We start from the raw sequence: 18,381 nt of genomic DNA, 5'->3' as shown, positions 1-18,381 counted from the left end.
CCAGAGCAATGAGATGCTTCCCCAACAACAAACCCGATAACCAGAAACCCGAAGGAACTGTTGAACGGGAAAAAAAAGCCTTCAGGAAGGGAGACGAGAAATTAACTTTGAGAAGTAAACAGAATAAGCCATTAGGAGGAAACCGGAGGTTGTACAGGAAAAGCTGGAGAGTAACTCTAGCAGAACAATATAAGAAATGTGTCATCAGGGAAGAAGCAGTTTCACAGACCTGCTTAAGGAGGACCTGACAGATGGACGTCTGGACAGAGCCAGAGCTGAACTCATTCTTCAAAAGGTTCAGGTCAGGAACAAGCTTGGCATCCTCCTCTCCTGCCCACAACCAAACAGTCAGTCACACAAAACTTCCCTGTCACACCTCAGATGTTTTATCTTCCGTCTCAGCCATGACAGGACCCCCCCCCCCCCACTTCTCTGTCACTAAAAGTCAAATGAAGAGGCAGCTGGAGAGACTGGACCGGAATAAGGCTGCAGGTCCAGATGGTGTCTACCCCCAGAGTCTCGAAGTCCTGTGCAGAGGGAGGTGGAGTAGGAGTATAAAACCTCAGTGTTCACCTAGACAGCAAACTGGACAGGAGACGCAACTGTGAAGCTGTCTACAAGAAGGAATGGAGCAGACTGTACTTCCTGAGGAAGCGTCGGTCCTTCAGGGTTTGTAGCAAGATGCTGCTTATCTTCTATGAGTGTGCTGTGAAGCGTTTTGATCTACTCGTCCATCATCTGTTGGGGTAGCCGCATCAGAACAACTGACTTAAAGAAGCTGATAAAGAAGGGTCCCCCGGAACTCTGTTCTGGGACCCTTGTAGAACCTCTGGAGATGACTTTGCAAAAATGGATTATGGGAAACCCTTTACAGTGGCACAGTGGTATAGCACTGTTGCCATGCAGCAAGAAGGTCCTGGGTTCAAGTCCTACCCTTGTCCTGCGCCTTTCTGCATGGAGTTTGCATGTTCTCCCTGTGCATGCGTGGGTTCTCTCCGGGTTCCTCCCACAGTCCAAAAACATGACTGTTAGGTCATTGGCCTCTCTAACTCTCCTTAGGTGTGAGTGTGTGCGAGAATGGTTGTTTGTCCTGTTTGTCTCTGACTGGCGACCTGTTCAGAGTGTACCCCGCCTCTCGCCCATTGACAGCTTGAGATAGCACCAATGACCCCACAAGGATAGACGTGTTAGAAAATGGATGGATGGGAAACCCAAGCATCCTCTTCATCAGACTGCTGTACATCAAAAGAGACAGACCGGGACAGTAGATCCTTTCTGTCTGCAGCAATCACCATCTACAACAACTCGTTGAAGAAACCTATGTAGTATGAGTTACAACAGCATTTAATTTCCCTTTGTATTAATAAAGTTTTTTTAAGTGAATTGACGTGGGATTTGTGGAATTGTTCCATTTTCTTGTCACTGGGAGGCCCTAAAACTCATGGTTAGGTTTAAAAACACTCTTAAGCTTCAGAATTTTATGCACAACTTAAGCAATGTGTTTCTCAAAATGTCTTTAAAAGCGAGACCTTGCCATCCAAATGGCTCCCTCCGCTACCATACCAAGTACTTTTTGGGGTAAGTGCCTTCCCAAGGACACTTGGATACGTGAAGAGAAATAAGATTAAACAACAACCTTAGGAATATTAAAAACTACACTCAAGCACCTGAATCATAGCTGCACACACACGTTTAACCTCCAAAATGGGCCTTGTTTTGAGGTCTAAAGCTGTTTCCACATAATACATCTACACCCACATACATTTTCTGATGTGAGAATATGCAGTCAATGGCAGTTGCAAGCACACACACACACCCACACACACAGCCCAATGCTTATGTAAATTCAAAATCATCAACACGAGAACAAAGGCATGGCAAGAGGGCATACATAAACATTACATGTCCGCAGATTATGCAGACACATGCACACATCTGAGCTCTGATAAACACTCAAACATACACATCCACCACATTTACCACCACATTCACAGAGGTAGAACACGCATCATTCATTCATTTCACCCTCTCACTCTCTTCTCTCTCCAAGTCCCCAATCCATGGCATATGACCTTCTGTGGACAGATAAAGAATGTGCTTATCAGTCATGCAAATGAGGCTGAATTCATTTTCCCACAACAGATGGCCCCATAGATAATGATGATGGAGGAGAGAAAATTAAATGTCTCTCGCTCGGTGACCATGGCAACCGCGCCTCTGCGGCGTAATATCAATAATAAGTGTGCCGCATAATAAGGTTGTCAGTCCTGTGAATCAAAACCTCCCATGATGGGACAGACCGAGAGGAGTGGGGGGGTGTCTTGACAAGTTTGGCTGACGCTCTTAGGGTACAGAGGGAAGTCTGTTAAAGAAGGATCAATTACACTTTTTCTCTCTCAATAAATCCTCCTTTTTTTACGCTAATAGTTCTGGCAAAGATTTAAAAAGTGATGGTTGAAACTTTAAATGTTGAGTATCGATTTTACTGTTAGTACTATTATGACGTCTTTACCCTTAAAGAACATGCACAGGATATCGGTAAATATGCCAAAGACCCTTTATTCTTTCAGTAGTTTAACAGAAAACACTGCATCAGCAGGAAGCCTTGAACCCCCCCAAACACAGGGACCATGCAATAAGAAACCGTGAAAGAACTGATTACAGTGTTAATTGTAAGAATTTGGCAATATGCAATGAGAAACAGGAGAATATACAGGACTGTAATCAATGCCTATGTGATCTAAAATCTTTAACAACAATTGCAATAGCTCGTTCAGCGTCTGTATAACCAACACACAGCAACCCAGTGCAAAAAAAAAAAAAGGGCAACGTCTGCCTTCAGGGAGCTGATGAATAAACCTAAAGTATATGATTGTTTTCAGTTTTATTCTCAAATTTTCTTTTTGTTTTCATTTTTAAAATTTCATGTTTCGTGTTACGGAGCTTTTTTTGCCCACCAGAGATTCAGGCAGCATTCCCTGCTCGAAAACAAGGTAAGCTGAGTTCCCTTAAACACATGTAGCTTTCTTCTTTATGCTGGTGTTGCTTTTCTGCCATTCAGGACACGGCTAATACAAAAAAAAAAGGTTAAAAACACTAACAAAAAAGGTTTGTTTGGCAGCGCTAATACGTTACCTGTTTCATTTAATACATTTATTTCACACAGCTGCATCTTAAATGTTCAGTCAAATGTGCTGTCAAAGTAACACTGGCTATGTATTATAAAGCAACGAAAACAAACTTCTTTCAGAGGCAACGTCTGCTTTGTTTTGAATTCTGCTCATTTTCATACAGAGCATTGCAGAGAGCAGTACGGTTTCCAGTGTTTTTGCAACCACGGTTTTTGCCTAATTGCAGAGCTGATTTATTGGCCCCATTATTTAATCTCAGCCCAACCATCCCGATCCTGATGAAAACAGTGTATTGAACAAGCATGAGTATTAATGGAAATTTGAACTCACACTAGCCTGAATTAGGGATTGTTAAAAAAGACACAGTGACAAACAGTAGGTTGATTTTTACTCTGCATGAAATCACTTTAGGGGCTGTTTTTTTTCAGCAGTTTTACTTTACTGGTCAGCTATTTTTGCAAACTTTTTTGATACTTTTACTGAAAGGCGGCCACATAATACGCAGACAAGTAACAATTTCCTCAACAGCTAATCTTTTGAATTGAATTGAAATCAGGTTATACAGTAGGTTTTGGAGCGCACTCGCCAATTTCTCATCCAGACAAAAGAATATTAGCTCTATTTAAAACCAAAACACAACAGTCTCTTACTTGTTGGTCTACATGCTGTTTCATACTTGCGCTATAAAAATCCACTCTATTATCTAGGGGACAAAAAACATTAACAGAAAAAGCATTATGAAGTTATTTCCTGCAGATATGCTGTGAGTTGTTACCCTTGCCTGCAAGATGAATTCTTGCGGTATGTGTGCGTTTACAAACACACAAGAATCCGTCTTGTGTCCAAACCAAAAACAGTTTGGCCAATCGCGTTGCAGTATTGTGGCTTAAGGTGGGACATACCAGGGGTCCGTTCTTCGTACGTCGCTAACTCAGTTAGCAGGATTTCATTGTTGACGATTTGGCATGATCTTGATCGTTTGGTTCTTCGAAAGACTTCCTGCACTTGTTGTCATAGCAACATGTGCACCAGCTTAAGCCTGCTCCAGAGCAGCTTATTTCATGTAAACAAGATTAGATCACGGCTGTATAAGCGGAGGAGATAGGGAAGTCTGCCGTAGCCATGTCCATTTTTATACGACAGCAACCTGTTGCGGAAGGTGCAAGAATAATTTGCAGAGTTTTTCGAATTAAATCGCATATTGCCTCAATAGACAGGATCCTTTAGCGCAGCGCAACAGTGTAATTGTAGCAAGATTTTTCTTGTGGCTGTTATAAACAAACAAACACATCATTTAACAGTGGCTTTAAAGAGGAAAAAGTGGTGTTGGAGCCATAAATCTAAAATATTTAGTTATTTGTATGATAGTTTGCTTTTTATTTTTATCATATTCAGTAAGAAGAGTTGTTCGGGACGTCCATTTTATTGTGAAGTTTAGTTTTAACTTTGAAAGGTTAGCTTCCTGTCGAGCCGTATATTGTATTAGAAAAAACTATGGACGGATTATCTAGACCACGGGAGCAATACAGTTTTACCGTGTAAACTGTGGATGACTTGGAAAAGGAAGATTTTCATTTTTATGGATAAAGATTTTTTTGTTAAAATTCCCAGTTTGCATGTGTCCTTACTTTCCCGTGTCTAAGGAATGACACTGAAATTTGGATCTCTTGACATAACCAAGTGCCTTTTTAAAATAAAGTGTAATAATTAAAGGCTACCATTTGTAGAATATTCTTGTATTTCACTTTTACTTGTCCCCATGTTCTAGTGGGTCCCATGGAGGCTCTGATATAAAACAACAAATAATATCAAATTATTAAAATGCAAAAATTTCATGCTGTAGAATGTGATAGAAACATCTACCATGGACAGTATTTACGCATTAATTTGTCGCTGCTTTTTGCCAGCCTCTCTCTCCTGGCTTTAACAGATTTTGTGGTGTTTTAATTAATGACTCAAATTCGGCATAACCTTCCATTAAAAGCTCGTGTTCTTACTTGGGAGAAAAACTGTGGGCGTTCTTTGGCCATGCTGAAAGCCAATAACAGCGCTGCTGATCATTGTTTCTACTATCGATACATTTCCCCTTTAAACAAACGCATGAACGCGCAGTTTGTCTCAGATAACTCAATCAGTGATACTAATCGTAAACAACAGATTGTGTTCGAAGAACCCCAGTTAGCCGGATCATAATTAGCCGGATGAAGTCACTTGGATGTGTCATTGTGATCTCGGATGTTTTAAGACAACGTACGAAGAACGGACACCCAGCTGTTAAGAAAGGCAAAGCTGATGAGAACACGGCCAAAACCAAATAAACATGGCAGCGCAGGAGCTGCTGCTATCACACACACCTGTTTGGTAATAATACACACAAAAATTCCTTGACTAGCTTACCTTGTTGGAGTTTCTTGTGGTTTTTCATGATGGCGGTGCTGCTTACTTTTTAATTTGATACCATGAGTGGCAAAAAAAAAGAAAAAACCTTTGGTAGGCAGGTACTATGTGTCACTTTGCCCAATCAACTCAAAAAGTTCTGCTGAATGTCCCTCCTTTCCCCAACCGCAATACAATGGAGCAGTCCCCAGATTGAAAATGTACAGAACTTAGAGTGGTACACATTATCAATCTGGCTGCCCTGGTTAGTGTGTTCCCACTTATGGCTATGCTGCCTAGCCTCTGTCCCCAAACACAACGTATTGCTGTGCATCCTTGCTCTGATCACTTGGCTATGTCCTCAGTAGTTAGCCATACAGCTTCTTCTTCCTCAACAAGCCTCTATTGCTGTCAGCACATCTTTGAAAGTGATCCCTGTTTATTGTTAAAAAATTTTATTTTAAAAATTAAATCGAGCAAGAATCGCTCACTAACAGAGTTAAAAGCAAACTGACTCCTACAACCTTCAAGAGCCTAGAACCACATCCGCGCATTCCATTATTGACTCCACATTTGTTGTTGGAAGTCAGAGGGGTCATTACCACTGAATGGAAGTGGGAGGATTACCGGTCCTCCACCTCTGAATTATTTCAAAAGTTTCATATTTCTACTTTTCTTCATATTTGTATTTTAGCACCAGATACCGAATTGTACAGAACACAGTTAGCATGTCTACCTTGCCTCTGCCATGCAACGTAACAGTAGAAGATGGAAGGCATTGACCAATAATGGATTTGGGGAGAGAAAACGTTAGTCATAGAAGGTGGGAATACAGAAATATCATGCTTTTAGTGCAGCAATGCGCAAACAGACACTAAATGGAATCTATTGTTGAACACATAATATAGTAAATGATGGATGGATGTGTTTGTATGATATTTGGTCAGGTTTGTTAATATTCTAGATTTCAAATCTGTAAAGTCGTGTAAGATGTTACAACAGGACTTTAGTTCTCCTACTGTGTTTAGAGCATCTCCGTTGAGTGTAAAATTATGCTGTTCAGATTTAGTTAGCCAAAGTATTTTGAATTTTAAACATTGCCCAACAATAGGAAATGAATAATGAAATGTTATTTTAATGCCAAAAGGAACCTCCAAAGCATATGATAACTCTCTTAACAGCTGATGCTTGGCCAGTTGTGGTATTGTCTCTGTGCTTTAATGTAACTTCTCTGTCACCCAGTTTCCATAAAGGAGAAGAAATGCTCTTTTATTAGAGTTTTAGGTACAATAAAGTATGTTTCCTATAATAAGCTCAACCATGTTTAGATCTGGTTACCGTAGAGTTTATTGACTTAGTGTGTTCACCACTAAGTCACTGATACAAAGACTACTAGGAGGGCAGTTGTCCCGTTTCTTCCTGCAGAACCCTGAAATAACAGCTTTGTGAGCTCTGACTGAGCGTTTCAGTGACTCAGGCTGAGGAGTTTCACAAATCCTTTGTACATGCAGAAAGCCACAGAAGGTCAGTTCCATAATTTTGCCACCATCTGTAGCCGTGTTAAGATGTCTGACTCTACTGTCTCGCTGCACGTAAGAACACCAAAGAACAAGATGAAGGCCACTTTCAGACTGACCCCAGTCGTCTGGGGAAAATATATATTTGAACGTTATAGGTGTTACTCGCAAAAGAAAGCTGTGCTGCTAAGGCATCAAACTAAGACTGCCGTGTGTTGAATACGTATAAGTGTACTTGTGCGGAATTTTCTTTATGATACAGATGAAAACAAGACAGTATGGGAACCCAGCAGAGTTGTAAAATCCTGTCTTAGAGTCCCGCGAGCCTGTTAACACCATGTGTAATGATTCTCTATGGTCCTTTAAACAATTCACCCTCCCTAACAAAGTTTCGAGCTAGATACATTTTCAATTTGAGCCCTAAGCTCTCCGTAATCGAAAAGCAAGATAAAACCTTAGTTAAAGACCACAAAGAGGAACACACCCTTTTGTTTGTTCGAAAATATATGCAAACCATAAAACTTTAAAAGGCATGTCTTTGATTTTCTGTCCTTTTCCTCTTGGACTTGACTTCCTTTTGCTGGTTTTATCGACTCTTTATCTAGGTTAAAAAAAAAAACTTAAAGAAAGCTTAGCAATGTAAACTTGTAAAGAGGGTTGTTTTTGCACCCCAGGATGAAGAAGCTTTTATTATCTGGACTCCAGTTGTAGCATCAGGATGAAGAAGCCTTTATTATCTGGACTCCAGTTGTAGCATCCATTGTCCCTGAAGGGAGTAGTGGTTGTAAATGTGGTCATCAAACACCACAAACTTCTCTGCTAATGATTCACTCCAGCTGCTGCCATCACGACACGTCCGCCTCCAACTTCTAGATGCGAAGAGCTGGGGGCTTCTTTTTTACTTTCTTCTAAATATAAACTCATGGATGGAGGAAGAAGACCGGATGACTCATCGGTTGACTTTCTCTTTCCCAGGGCCCTGGGTCTTGTAATCCTTCAACTGGTTAGAGGTCTTTGTGAATTTATTTCAGCTAGAAACAAAAGTCAGATGGTTTTGTTACATTTATAGAAAAGCAAACTAAATCGATGTAATGCTTTTCCACTGCGCAAGTAACTGTGGTAGGTCAAAGCTGAAAGAATACATGTCAAACCTTTTTGTTTAAAAAAAAATACATTTAGATTTATTTATTTTATTTTTATTTTTCATTTGGTAATTTTGTAACAATGCTCAGATCTTTGTTTACAGTAGCCTACCTGGTCTTTACATCCTTTGCAATTTGTAAAAATGTTTTACAATCCAACTAGAAACATTAATGGTGATTTAATTTGATCAAAACAGGGATTTCTGTAATTGCAAATTAAAGGGAAAAAGATACATGATCCTCGGGACATAAAAAGAGCATGCAAAACTGGGAATGTGCTGAGACAAGGCAAACCCCTTTCAACCGATTTTCCTAGAATTAATAAAAGAAGACGTCAAGAGGCCAATGGTGACAATACAGGAGCTTCAGAGTGTACAATCAGAAAGATTTTCCTTCCAGGTACTGTAAAAAGAAACATTTCTGTGGTAAATGGTGCAATGGTTTTGGTGGTGTGAGGCCCTGGTCCTGATTGACTTGAGTCTTTTGCCAGTGGGGTGGGGCATTGAAACAGTCTTTATCAAGGGTGAGAGGGGACAGAAGGGAACCTGGCTGACCGTCCCTGGGTCCTGGAGATGTACACTTCCTGGAGAGATGGGCAGTTGCTGCCAATCACATTCTGGATAGTATGAATGATTTGCTGCAGCTTGGCCTTGTCCCTGGCCATGGCTGCAGCAAACCAGACTGTGACAGATGCTGTGAGAATGGACACAATGATGGCCGGGGGTGGGGGGATCCAGTATTGATGGTCTGAGGGTCAGAGTCATGCCGCCTATCTATCAGGACGTCTGTAATCCTCCTGCACAGGGGGTCATGGACATTCGGCTAAGGGAGCTTGTCTCCAAGCAGAGCTGGGATGAGGGTATTGAAGGCAAAGCTGAAGTCTACAAACAGTATCCTGTCGTAAAATCCTGGGCAGTCCAGATACTGGAGGGTCTACACAAACTGTACGGGATCTAGGAGAGAATCTGTGATGGTATTAAGGGGACTCAGGACAAGATGGCCAAAAGGTTTCATAACCACAGAAGTCTGGGCAGGTCTGTAATCATTAGGGCTTGGGATCTTTGTCTTTTTGGGGACTGGGAAGTTGGCTAAGGTCTTGAAGCCGGCTGGCATGACGGGTCTCCAGTAAACACTGGAGACAGCTGATTGGCACAGTGCTTTAGGGTGGAGAGGGAGACAGTGCGAGTCTATATATTTGCAGTATTTGCACCTATTTACATCTCCCTCCTTGATAGTGAGAGTTGTGAGTGGTGATGGAGGTGTGGGAAGGGGTAGTGTGGTGTAGAGCTCTGTGGGTGGTCCAGGTACTGTATCCATAGCTTGGATGGAAGATTCTGTTGACAGAGAACTTGTTTGTCGAGCACTGCAGAAATCCAATTAAGGAAAAGTAGCAATATAAAAGCCATTGTTGAGTGGAAGCTAAAAGAAAACCCGTATACATCATCAAAAACGTGGAAGAAAGCTCTCTTGTCAGATGAGACAGCAATACTGTTTTGCATACATGGAAAGCGTGTGTGACAAAAAACTAGCACTGTAAATAGGCCTGAACACATCCTCAACCTGGTAAAACATGGTGGTGGCAGCATTATGCTGTGGGAAGGCTTTTCATTAGCAGTGACACTGAAGCTGGACAGAGTTGATTGGAAGATGGGTCAAGCTAAATACAGGGCAATCATAGCATGAACATTTTTAAAGGCTACAAATGTCTTGAGACCAGGGCGAAGGTTAAACGTCTTGCAGGAAAATAACTAAATTCATATTCATGTGTTAGAATGGCCCTTTCAAAGTCCAGACCTAAATTCAACTGAGACTTGAAATGGGTGTTTAGCGTGTCTATTACACTTGCTTACTTCCTTCCTTACCTCTTCTATGTATCAAATAAACAACCACATACCCATTCAGCATGTGGACATCTCTTTAGAAGGTCTTTTTGGTCATGAAAACAATTGATCCTTTGATTACCAAGAGAGAGTTCAGGACAGTGCCATTAAAGATGGCATTAGATGATGATCCCACAGTGGTAAACCTGCCTTTCCAACCGCCTTTGTTTTTTTACCTATTTAATTCATCTACGCTTGGATATGTGTCTTTTCTGTTTTTAAATATATTAGGATTGGTAAATGAACACAGAAGAAGTTGTCAATTAAAAAGTTAACTTTCTTTTAAAAATGTTTATTCAATTTGCATATTAAAAACAGTTTTTTGTATTCAATTTGATTGAGGTTGTGTAAATATGGGTCTTTGTTATTTGAATTGTTTGTCTCTTTTAAATGTCTAAGCAATTATTTTTCTAAGACATTTATCTCATTTTATCTTCTTTTTTTTTATCATATCACTGATATGTAGCCATTTAACCTGATTTGTTTTGAGATGCTGTGATTGACTAATTGTAATCAAACTATAACCCTTTTTACAAACATATTTCAACATGAATTGAAACTTTTCATGGAAAACAATAAACGGTGAAACGTGCAAGTTTATAAAAAAAATATTTACACTTTTTAGGAGCAGATGTGTTGTTGCATGTTTTAATGCATTATCTAACTGTCTTTCGTTGCTCCGCATGTCATCCACTCCATCTGTCTCTCTTTCTCTTCTACTGCCTCATCATGCACTCTCGCCCCCCTCTTTTCCCTCTGTGTCTACCAACCAGACGCTCTCAATATAGCCCCGCTCATAAACACAAAGAGAGACGGAGGCAGAGATGGAGAGACAGTAATAAAAAACGAGAGCGGGACAGGCGAGAGACTGAGATTGGGGGTGAATGAGTAGGAGGAGAGCAGCAGGAAGGAGAGGACATGCTCATGTATCGCAGCCTACGTGTGTGCATATCAGCATGTATGATTGAAAGAGCAAGAATGGAGGCGGGCCGGGCGAACCAAGCAGGATGGTAAGTCAATGAGCAAGACAGTTGGAGAGAGAGAAATGAAAAGGAGAGGGAAAATGCAAGAAATGATGCAAGACAGCAGGAGAAAGGAAGCTGAGAAAATTAGAGGCTATGATAAAGTGACAGAAGGAAGAAACAGAAGCCTGAGACTGCACCGAAGGCCGGACTTTTTTAGTTTGTGTCCATAACGAACATGCTTAGAGCGAACACACACACGAGCACTCGTGGCTCGTGGCTCGGACTAACCTCTGAAACATTCTTGCCGTTTTCTTACAAAAGATGGTAAAGGGATCTAAAACTTGACAGCAAAATTTTACAGTCACATGCAAATGAAAGTAGTTTTCAATGAATATTTGAGAAAATAATTATTTGTGACTTAACATTATGAAAGTTGATAAGTTTTTCTTTGCTATCGCTGGACCATTATCCAAAATGATGTAAAGTGTGAACTGAAGAAAGCTCATTATCTGCACAAACCCATGTCTTGGGTCTTTTTCGACAGCCAGGGAATCTTTCAGGAGACATTTGTTTTTATTCACTCTTTTTCCAATGCAACTTTTAATAATGGTAGTGTTAATAAAAACTACCTGGGTAAAAACTACCCCCTGCAAAATGTCCTTTCATGTAGCACTTTTGATTTTAAAGGGAAGCTGCTAATCTTTTCTAACAGGTATCTTAGCATTGTATTTAAGTGGTATAAGTTTAAACAGCTTTCCAGCTAATGCTTTCAGGTCATTTCAACTGTAACAATTTTTTTTAAATAACAGGTTTTTCCACTACTGGTCCTTTGGGGGGTAATGGGAGTTAATCCTCAAGATATGTTACTCAACTGGTAGTATTTATAAAATTTTAGATGTAGAGCTAATCAGCCACAGCCAAAGAAAGATTTAAAAAAATAAGTTGTGTGAGCAAAGAATGATCTGTGCTTCAAACAGAAACTAGCCGAAAGAGGATTGCTTTGGAGAATAATTAAATAACTTATTCTTTGATTAGAAGAGGACAATAGTGACCCAAGAACAAGTGCAAGGAACATTTAGTTCATTCGGAAGTCAGAATAAGGATCTTAAAATAACATCAAATTGAACAAAACCATGTTCCAGTTGCACATCAGAAAGCCAGTGAAGGATGGTAATTGCTGGACTCTTTGACAAGCTAACTACTATTAGCAATGCTTATTAATATGTGTATTTATTTACATTGTATACATTAAAACCATAAAATAACATGTTCATTACATGTAAGGCTATTTGTGTTGCCCAATAGGCTGCTTTTTATCTTCATACAATTAACTATTATTAAGAAAGCTACATATCTTTTTCTATTTTCTATATTTATGGAAAAGGGGTTGCTCAGATGGCCTTATTTAGATGATACATTTTGTTCTAAAATCAAAAGAAATGTAAATAAGCATTTAATTTAGGTTTGTTAGCTTTCAAAATGTTAGTATATGTTTATAAAATCTATATTTTTCTGGCTCTAGAAAAATATAACTCTATAGCAAGAGGAGCAAACGTGGCTCTTTGCTAACCTCTGGTTCAGGATAACAAGTTTAATGAAGGTGAAGCTTCAAGGTAACAAAATGGAAACGTTCCTTCATTAAAACAGTAACTTGAATTGATGTCTCCCCAAAAAAACTTTGGAGAGTATTTGAATTTTTAAGCATATCACTATTAACATAAAAACAATGTGACTTTATCTTTTTAGGCAAACAGAAAGTCTTCTGAATGTATGTGTCATATGAATGCAAGTCTTTATTTAGCAGATTGCCTCAAACTTCCCATTAACCTTGAGCACACACAGGCCTGTAAGACAGAAATGTGTGAATGGCTGGCAAAGAGAGAGAGAAAGATTGAGACTGTGAGAGAGAGAACACAACATTGTAATTACCGGCTACACGCTGGCTGGCAATCATAGCCACTCTCCTCCTCACTTGTGTTTTCTTCCCTTCTCCTGCCTCCATCCTCATCTTCTGCAGACCTCCGACGTCTTTTCCGTTCCCCCTCTCTCTTCCTCTCTGTCGCACTTGCTGGGGGTCTGAACAGGCCTGTGCAGGCAGGGTGTAGCTTTTTGCATGGGCGCCCGCTGAGCAGCCATCGATGTAGATGTACACTTTAGTTATCGAACATCCACTTTCTGCTTTGCAGAAAATTGCACAGACTGAGGATGGGAGTTTGGAATAATTACAGCCATCAACATCCTTGTGTATGTAGATGATGCATCAGCCCCACAGTGGTCCTTGTATCCTGCAGGTATACATAATGCTTGCTCGGCTAATGGCTCCATTAGGGCACTGTGATGTCAGGAGCTAAATACTTCTATACTTTCCAAGTTATGTTCTTACCTAAGCCATAATGTGTGCATGTTTGGTCATCTTTATGATTTTACTGACGTTTGAGATTTCTTACATGTAAATTAATCTGGAGAAAAATACACAAAATGGTGCAGCAACAGATGCTGTTATCTTGTGTAAATCTTTGGATGCTTCCTGATTTTTTTTTTTGAGTTGGTCTTTTTATCAAGCCCTGCTACTCCTGTAAAATCCCATTTTTATGACTACCTGCCAACTGAATGGACACTGTAGGGGCTCTTATCTGCTTTTACAGCAGCACTGTCTGTGAAAAGATATTTTTCTTGCCACTTTTTGATCAGGCAGACACATCCAGCCAGACAAAATATGTTGGACTAGCAGTTGAAGTTGAGAGGCTGTTAAAGCCCTGACTAATACCCTCATCACACTATTGCAGAGCTACCTTGCAATTGGATAGCATTGGAAATTTGCAACCTTATGTAAATAGCCCTACTTTACCATCTTTCTAAATACCTGACATTGCATCATACACAATCTAATAATGTCTGAAAACACATTTATTATCCAGGTATAAAATATCCCAACTCTGCTAACTAAAGTGCACAGAGATCCCATTGGTTCAAACTGTACGTAAGTAAGAGCCTTTTAAATGATCCAAACAACAATGCTTAATCTCATGCTACACTGTACAGATGCTCAGACTGCATTGATGAAGATTTACTGACCTCCACATGTTAAATTCTTGAAACAACTCTGAATGATGGCAACCTGGAGGCATCATAGAGAACTGAACTTTAATTTACAGATGCTCACTTATGAAATAAAATTAAATGGCTAGCAGTAAATAACAGACTGTCCAGGGGAAGTTGGGTAATATAAATTTTGCCCACTATATCCCACTACAAACATACTTTGCTAAAAAGGGGGCACATCTAAAGTGACACACATTTATTGAAATTTAGACACACCTTACTTGTTTTTCGACACACCAACATATAGGGCAAGACAGAAAACTCTTTAAAACTGCTTAAAATAAAGTTTTAGAAGGTTGGCCACTTAGTTTACAGTAGATGCATGATAAACTCCAAAACTACAGACCATATAAATGATGTACAAAAACTCATATTAGGTCAGTAACAATATTTTTGAACGAGGGGAAGAAATCAAAACACATATCATGGAAATATCAGTGTCTATCTGCGGTTATACTGTTTTTTTTTTTTTTTTTTTTTTTTTTAGTTTACTGGCAGTAGTGTTTCAAACATTAAACAGAATTCATGAAGTGGACAAAGTCAACACATTCTTGATACAGGGGTCTTGATACTTTTTCTGTCACACAAAACTTCTCTAACATGCTTAACAGAAGAAAAAAACATATGAAAATACTTATTTTCACATGTTTATTTTTAATTACATTTTACAGAAAAATGTATTGCCTCTTTTTTCATGTGTCCTATCTGGCAATGTAGCATTATTAATTGCTGTCTTAATGCCAAAGAGAGTCTAAAAGATTTTACTTTCACAAGTGGAGCCTTACTGCTTTCGTCAAAGTGCTCTTGTTGATTTATATATGCAAGATGCTATATTAGATTTTATTCTGGGACTATTTCATGTTCATGTAAAAAGAGAGGAGAAATGCTCAATAGTGCTTGTGGGGAGCGAAAGACCCGCCCCATCAGAGCACAGTGGCAGACACCAGGAAAACCAGAACCCCAGACACCCGAATGGACCCCCAGAGCAAATGTGCCCAAAAGGGACCAACTGGGAAAATTGCCACCCCCACCTCAGGGAAGAGTAGACAGAAGCCCCAGAAAACCCCCCCAACAGCCACAGTGCCAAAGCCCCCAGGAGCAGCAGGGATGAGCCTGTGGGCTCCGCTGGCAGCCAGCTATGCTGGAGCGGATCCAGCCATGGGTCTAGATACCCGAGGCCCAGGCCCTGCGAAACAGCCGCCAGGAGTGAGCCGGCACATACCCGAGCACCCAGCCGTGCACACCGAGGACCACCAACGCATCAGTGGGTCAAGGAGCCAGCCAATGGAGGAAAGCAGGATGGGGTAGATGGGCTCCACACTTGAGGGAAACCTGAGATGTTCCAGGAGAGGGGGATGTTCCAGGGGGGTGCCCGTCGCAGCCCAACCCTTCTCCGGAAGGTAGTCGGCGCCAGCGCAATCTCCCCGCAGTTTTTATCTTGGATGCTTTAATTTTTTCCTATGACCTATCATAGATCCACATAGATCCATAATTAATTTAGAAGTATGAATGTAAACTATGCTACATTCAGCATGGATCAAAACTAGTGTGACTGGGTGTGTTTCAATTACGTGCTTAATATTGGTGTTAAGGATGCCACTTAAAGCAGATTTTGTCATGCCAAGGCTGCTGAAACAATTATGATCCTGGTGTGTGTGTGTGTGTGTGTGTGTGTGTGTGTGTGTGTGTGTGTGTCAGAGAGAGAGAGAGAGAGAGAGAGAGAGAGAGAGAGAGAGAGAGAGAGAGAGAGAGAGAGAGAGAGAGAGAGACTGTACTGCTCAACAGATTTTCACTGGTGGGCGTGGCCAGGGGTCGGCAGCTCTCCCCCCTGACTGCACTTTCCTCATCCTGCTCTTTGAGGTTAAAAAGAGGCTACTGGACAACCATTCTCTGCCCGATGATCAGCTGATGTGGTAGAGTTAAGCCCTATTAGTTATTCCAATTGTATTATGATCTTTTCTTACATGTTCAAGTTTATCTTGATAGTTTGTGTGATCCTGAGTTTATCTCTGAGTTCTCAGCATCTCCCAGGTTTAAGCAGCTGTTGGCAGCTCCTCGCAGTTGTTCAGCCTCTCCAGGAAAATCCTCTGCATCCTCGCACGGCTTACACAGTCACCAAGACGCTCTTACCTTTCTCCAAAGCTAAATCTGCCGCCAATCTGTAAGGTAAACAACCTTTCAACCATCCAATGCGCTTACCTTCTCCTCTCTGTTACATCTTACACCTTTTCTGTTCATTATGGATAACCTGTACCATCCACGGTATAGATCTGCATCTTTCCAAGTTGTAAATAAACCACTTGCCTTTCAGCATGTAGTGTTTCTGAGTGATTTCCTCATGGGTAACACATCATGGATATGACAAAACTAAAATGTAAGAATTTGCTTTGAAATTTGACAAATCAATACCAATTGTACGGTGCTCAACAGATGTTAGACCATAAGGGATTGAAGCAAATTTTATTCAGAAAGAATTGTGTTAAGGTGAACTGTTACATAGCTACATGTTCCAATTTGTATCACTTTCTGTAACACTGAGGAGGCCATGGACAAGGAAGAAGCCATATGCTTTTAAATAAGTTATTTCACCTTAGTTTGAAAAGAAAAATAATAACTCAGATGCCCAGATGAAAACTGATTCCAGAAATTGCTACAATGCTCATACTGGACCACAAGGTCCCAATTTTACCCAGCAATAAAGAAACCCCCATAGTAAAAAACAACACTCTGATATGGTTAGATTCAAGCTAGCTGCACACTGAAAACCTGGTAAAAACAACTGTTGGGCTTTCCTGTGCATTTTATTAATTATCCAAAGCAATAGCGGGACATGCAAAAAGCATTCTCTAACTTGCTGTATTTGTTGAAACAACAAAAACAGCAAGTTTATTTTGAATAGTCTTTGCAAAAATCCCAAATTTAACAACAAAATATAGTGTTTGGAGGTGACAAAGAAATACAAAGACTGAAGAAAGGACTGTTTGAATGTTTAGATCTTATGCAACTCTGTTGTAAAACAATACTTTTGGCTTTTGTCCCCTTAAGAAGAATGATTTTAACAAGCATAATGCCATTGCAGGTATACAGGAATAAGCAGGGAGGAGTATATCTGCTCTAAGCAAGGTTTGATCCTGGATCCACTGCCTGGTGTTGTACTGAGGTGTTCAACTATTCATGAGTGCAGGACCCTCCTGTTCCTCCTCTCTGAGAATGCGAGCTTAGACAGACGGCTGGCAGGAGGAGGGAAGGATGCTGCTGCGTTTTCTGCTGCAGAGTTTGGAGAAAGAGAAGGACAAGTTTCTCTCTGCAGCTGCAGCAGAGGCTAGAAACATCAAGTCTCTGTGTGGTGTCAGACAGAATCAGAAGCAGAGAAATCTCGGAGGACAGATCGGGGGATACACTGCTCTGTGAGCGCTCTCACAACAAACTGTGATTCACCTGAGAGTGTTAATGAGGTTATCATGTCTGGGTTGGTTATGCTCTGGGAAAAGCTGCGGATTAAACTGTACTTTTATGGCATCATGATTCACTGTAATCTACACCATGGAGAGGAGGGAAATTAGGTAACAGTCCCAGACTGCTACAGTGCTGGTTATTGCACAAGTTAGGTAACAGACAGCAGGAAAGACAGTTAAACCCGTCACCCTGTTAAGGCTTGGATCACCCCACATTTCTCTACATTAAGCCACTAAAAATATAAACTTTGTTGTTACCTTTTAAAAAGCTTTTAACCAGCTTGATGCTGCATGATTGTGGATGTCTCTAGTCTTGTCAGCTCCTTCCTGGACTTTTTTTCCTTTTCCTGAAAGAAAACTAAGTTACTATTGGTCTGCAGCTTTTTAAGCCTGTCACCTATTCTGCTATTTCCGACTTGTCCAGTTTGCTCATTTTTGCAAGGACACTACACAACTGCTATCACTGACAGGTACAAGGTCTGGGATAAAATAATACTGAAAAAAACAGTCAAAATCTAGGAAAAAATGTTTAATCTGCAAGAAGGTCTGGAAAACTAATGATCAGCACTAGATTAAAAGAATACCAAGTTTACTTGCTTTGGTGCAATGCAAAACAAAGTTTGTCTTTTCTTTTTCTTGTGCACATCCGTATCTTTTTAAAGAGTCATAATGCCCATAAAGAACATTTTGAGATTAATTTCACATTCATTCAAAAATGTATATTATTTTAAGAAAATGTCCCTTGCTTGTAGTTGAATGTATGGTTTACAGTTGGACCCATAAAACATGGCGATAAAGATGTACTGTTAAAAC

This window comes from Fundulus heteroclitus, chromosome 19 (genome assembly GCF_011125445.2).
Source record: "Fundulus heteroclitus isolate FHET01 chromosome 19, MU-UCD_Fhet_4.1, whole genome shotgun sequence".
In the NCBI taxonomy this organism is placed as follows: domain Eukaryota; kingdom Metazoa; phylum Chordata; class Actinopteri; order Cyprinodontiformes; family Fundulidae; genus Fundulus; species Fundulus heteroclitus.
The sequence above is the reverse complement of the archived record's forward strand: the minus strand, read 5'-3'. Positions refer to the sequence as shown.